This window comes from Littorina saxatilis, linkage group LG8 (assembly GCF_037325665.1).
Source record: "Littorina saxatilis isolate snail1 linkage group LG8, US_GU_Lsax_2.0, whole genome shotgun sequence".
NCBI lineage: Eukaryota > Metazoa > Mollusca > Gastropoda > Littorinimorpha > Littorinidae > Littorina > Littorina saxatilis.
Window position 1 is genome coordinate 74,724,383 of NC_090252.1, and position 5,000 is coordinate 74,729,382.

Here is a 5,000-nt window from a genome sequence, read left to right on the forward strand (position 1 = left end):
AAACCAATTCCTATTATTGTTTTATATTATGCTCCCCCTCCTCCCCCCCCCCCCCCCCCTCGCACGTTTCTTTTCTCATGTCTTGTGCTACTCCAGTCATTCAAGTTTGTTTGCCTTTCTGATTAGAAAATGCTTTTCGTTTTGTCTGCTACTCTTTTCTTTTTTTTCTTGTCTTCTTGTGAGTTTTTATTTTATTTTTATTTATTTTTATACATGCATAGGCTTTACATTACAGGACAGGACATAGACAAGGGGACAAATCCATAAAAGAGAACACACGTGGACAATTACAACACACATGGGGGGGGGGGGGGGCGGAAGAGGGGGGTAATCGTGGCTTTGTGGTCGCAATATCAAGAATATGTAAAGGAAAAAAAAAGGGTTACATAAAGACATGCATAATACAATCGCCAATCCTTGTAAAATGTATCCAGCTTATTATTTAAAGCTGCTTTGTATTTTTCACAAATAAATATTTGCTTGAGATTTCTACTAAATCTCTCAGAATAAGGAATCTTCTGTGTACATTTTGGAAATATAGATGTGGTGTTTGGCACAAATTACTAACACATCAAAAACTTTATCGGTGACATTGTTCGCCACACCAAATAGAACCAGTTCTTTGGAAAGTGTAATTGTTACAATGGGTGCAGTTCACCTTTAACCAATTTACAAATTCTATCCAAAAGGTCAGCACTTTATCACACTCCCAAAACATAGTCGGTACTCAAAACCATCTCAGATAAGTATCCTTTGTTGTTTTACCAACATGTCGAAAAATAACCTTCTTATTTAACACACAATTTACAGATTCAGACCATGTTTTAATACATTTTGGGACAGTAACATGTTCAATCAATTGTTGGTAAATAAATTGTGTCTTAACCATGACAAATACATGTCCACACAATGGGCTCTGTCATGATAAAATGTTTATCAAATGTTTATTACAACACATTTCGCACCCAAAGTAAAGCATTAATTCCTATGTAATTTAATTGAAACTGTATTATTATTATTATTTTTTTTTTTATTTTTTTTTTTTTTATTTCTCCTAAAAATGTCTATCAATCAAATTAAAAACCTTCGTCTGTTTGTCCCATCTTTGTCTTAGACAATTGTTTCATCATTTTCCCACTTTTTAACAAATTGTTTTTATGTGGATATATATAGAGGTTACAACACGAGCGGTTTTTTTTATTCCCGCTGGGTCTATAAAAAATCACGAGTGTTGTAACCTGTATATCCCATGAAGATCTAAAAGACAAAGTGTGGCGGAAACATCAAGCTTTAGTTGTCTGTTGTTCAGATGAGGCACTGAGGGCTTGACCACTGAAAAAATATCCTTAACTTTTTGTGCTCAGTGTACCTTCTTCTTATTCCAAAGGTACGCCTTTTGATCTATGTCAAGTCGGTGCATAATGGTGGCTTGGTTGTCCCCGTCAGTTGAAAGCCTCTTACACGGATTTGACTGAATACCTAGTGGTTACACACGCATCTCCTGAGATCTTGGACACCTTCATCGTCTATAGGGCCTACTGCGCCGCAGAAGAGCTAGAAATACTCGCAAAATGCATTAAACAGCTTGTCCAGAGAACAATCGTAGTCGATGATGTACCGATAAGGGCGTGTGTACCGAGCACGCCTGTAACTTCACATGAGCATAGCCTGAACATAGCAGTGCTGGTCGGACGGACTGGGTTTTTAACGATTGCTAGTTTGACTTCTGTTTTAGTTGAGAGCACGAGCACACACACTCAAACACATACGGCTTGTCATGTTGATCACAAGAGAGAAATAGAACAGTGAATAGAAGGAAACATAACAGATTACGTCCCCAGAATATGACGCGATGGACGACAGACGTCATGAAATCTATGACGCTGTGATGATAGTCTGGGCAAGTCGAGACTAAAACTCAGCTATAGCACTGAACGACTCTCGCGCAAGTTCTCAAAACCGTGGTAATCCCTTGCACATCCAGTCGACAGGTACATGTGCATTTTGGAATGTCAAGGACGACAGAAAGTAGAGCTAGCTATGATGTATTTGTTGCACCTTTATTTATCCACTATTTTATGTGTTATAAGAGTGCAACTGTTAAATCATAGATGTAGGGGAAGGGCTCCTAATATGGACCGGCTCCTAATATGGAACACCACAAACTAACGGCGCAAGAGCGCTCAAAAAAGTTTTATTCGGTGTATTCACCCTCTCTGGATAACTTGCACATGTCAAAACAGTTGCAGAAACAGAAATCCCAAAACCGTTAGGCTTTTTCTCTTTTTTCACTTTTCGCAGGGTTCACTCTAAATTTGCCGTCTAAAACGGACTCGTTTCTGTCTACAGCCAAAGCTTTTATCAAACAAAAATGGCTATATATGACAGCTAAAACCGTATTTGTTACATTTTAGCAGTGTTGACCCCGAGTTTCTACTGCAAACAAAAAATAATAGCAAAATCTCAAAGTATGTGCGAGTCCCCTAATATGGACCACCTTCAACAAATCGAAGAAAATAAAAGCTAAAGGCTATTTTCATAAATTCAGTAAGGAGCTTGCTGGTAATAACCTACAACTAGCCCTCGAGATTTAAAAAAAATGAAACGAAAAGTCTTCTTTTCGTGGAAGTTGATAATTTCACTTATTTTCACTCTGTTTTTGATAAGCTTCTTTAGTTTCCTGCTGTGCTTCAAATAATGCTCTCATCAACCCGAAACAGATAAATCTAGAGCATATTTTAATTAGGCTGACTTGTACACTAAGTTGTATCATGTTATTTTGAAATATAGGGGGCTTTTTACAGTGATTCGTGAAGGCCGCTTCACTGGTCCGTAATAGGCGCCCAGGCTCCTATAATATGGACCCTTTGTGATTTTTTCTGTATTTAATTTTTGCTGAATGTGTATCAAAGCTATTTTACTCTAATTAGGCCTAACGGTTAACCTAAGAAAGAAGGACTACCAAACACAAAATGAAACTTCTTTGCAAGAAAACAAGCTATTTATCAGCATGAAACAAAAAGTGGTCCACATTCAGGGCCCTTCCCCTAACAAGAGAACAATTGAAATACAAGAAATATACCTGGAGTACATTTACAGAGACAAAGAAGGGAGGTCATGGGATATATATTTATATAGCTATTCTGATGGACACGTGGGGGAATTCGGGGGGTGTGATTGGATGGTCTCACACATCCCTTTTCCGATCATCAAAGCATAACGCTACGGAAGTTGGTCATTTTTGGCCGATATCCAAAAGCATATTGGCAATAACAAAGACGCATGGTTCCGGTTTCTTCCACGTGTTTATAGTACACGCATACCTCGCCAGGTTTGTTTCTGTGACTAGTCGACAGACGATGCCATTTGCTTTGTGTGTGTTTTTGTTGTTGCTTACTGTACATGACATTCATTACGTGTAAAATCCAGTTCTTTAACAGGCAACACACCTTGTAAATTTCCAGAAGCTGCAATCTGAAGCGACATATCTCTGATTCTAGCAGACGATCTCTCCAATGTTCAACACAAAATCAGCAAACTCTCCTGTCACATAGAACGTCCATTGTATAGTGCAATGTTGAAATGAAGTTACCGGTCTGAAACATTTAGTCGTTTCTTCTGAGATAATCCTTGTTCTCTTATCATCTACAGATTTACCGCAGTCTTCACCACGCGAATTCCCAACAGAAGTCAGACTTTCGAACATACAATCTACGTAGGCAAGCATGATACGTCATGACGTCATAATTATGATTCCTAGCATATTGACGTAATGCTAAGCATCCGGTTATCTCGAGTTTTCTCCGTATTACATGTCCGTGGGTTGTTCAATGTTCGGTTATTTCCGTGGCTTCGTGCGGAAAGAGAACCGTCGTCTGCAATCAACGACATGGACCATTCTGGTACTTGTTGCAAACAAAAACATGATTTTAACACAGAATTTAATGTCAGAATAGCTATATAAACGCTATTGTGTTTTCATCGTAGCAATTGGGTCCGATATTTAGACTCGAACAAGTATAATGCGATCGGGCCCTATTGCTAGGCTGAAAACACAATAGCTAATATCGGGTGTGCGACAAAAGGTCGAGTTTTACAATGTCGAGGCACAACAGGTCGAGGACATTTGGTCAAGAGTCAAAAGGTCGAGGGCGACAAAAGGTCGAAGGTGACAAAAATTCAACAGCAAAACGTCTACCGGACAAAAGGTCGAGGATTAAAAAAAAGGTCGAGGATTAAAAAACTGTCGACATAATTTTCTGTTCCCGTGTGTGTTAAATTCATTTTTTATATATTTTTTTTATTGCTTGGAGAAAACGCTGCTTTGTGTGCCTATTGTGCATTTGATAAATGTTGTTATTTGTTCTGTTATTCAAAACAGTGTTCGTACAAAGAGTGCCTTGAGTGACGGGTGTTTGTTTGTGTTTATGGACCCACGGCTTTGTCGGTAAATGAAGCGTAGTGTGGTCAACGGTGAACACAGCTCGATACTCAACAGATTGTTGTTGTTGAAACATGTCACTGACACGCTAAAAGCTTGAGTTGTTTTCTTTTCTTTCTTTTCTCTCCCATATTTAAACACTGCTCGATACTTACCAGATTGTTGTTGGTGAAACTTTAAAAGCATTTGCAAGCGAAGAGAGAGTTACATTCGGACAGGGACACAGCCACAGAATAGAGATCGTTAAATCACAGAAAGGAAACAAGGCAGTACACAAAGGTTACTGCTATCGAAAAGATCGTGTCAATCAGACATCTGTGAACTGGCGCTGTGAAGACAGATCTTGTCAGGGACGCATAAAAACAGATTTGCAGTAGGCTACAGCACTGAAACTGTTCCTACAGAAGTCGCAGCGCATAATCATCCTCCGAACCCAACACGGAATCTGGTTTGTGTGTGTGTGTGTGTGTGTGTGTGTGTGTGTGTGTGTGTGTGTGTGTGTGTGTGTGTGTGTGTGTGTGTGTGTGTGTGTGTGTGTGTGTGTGTGTGTGTGTGTGAG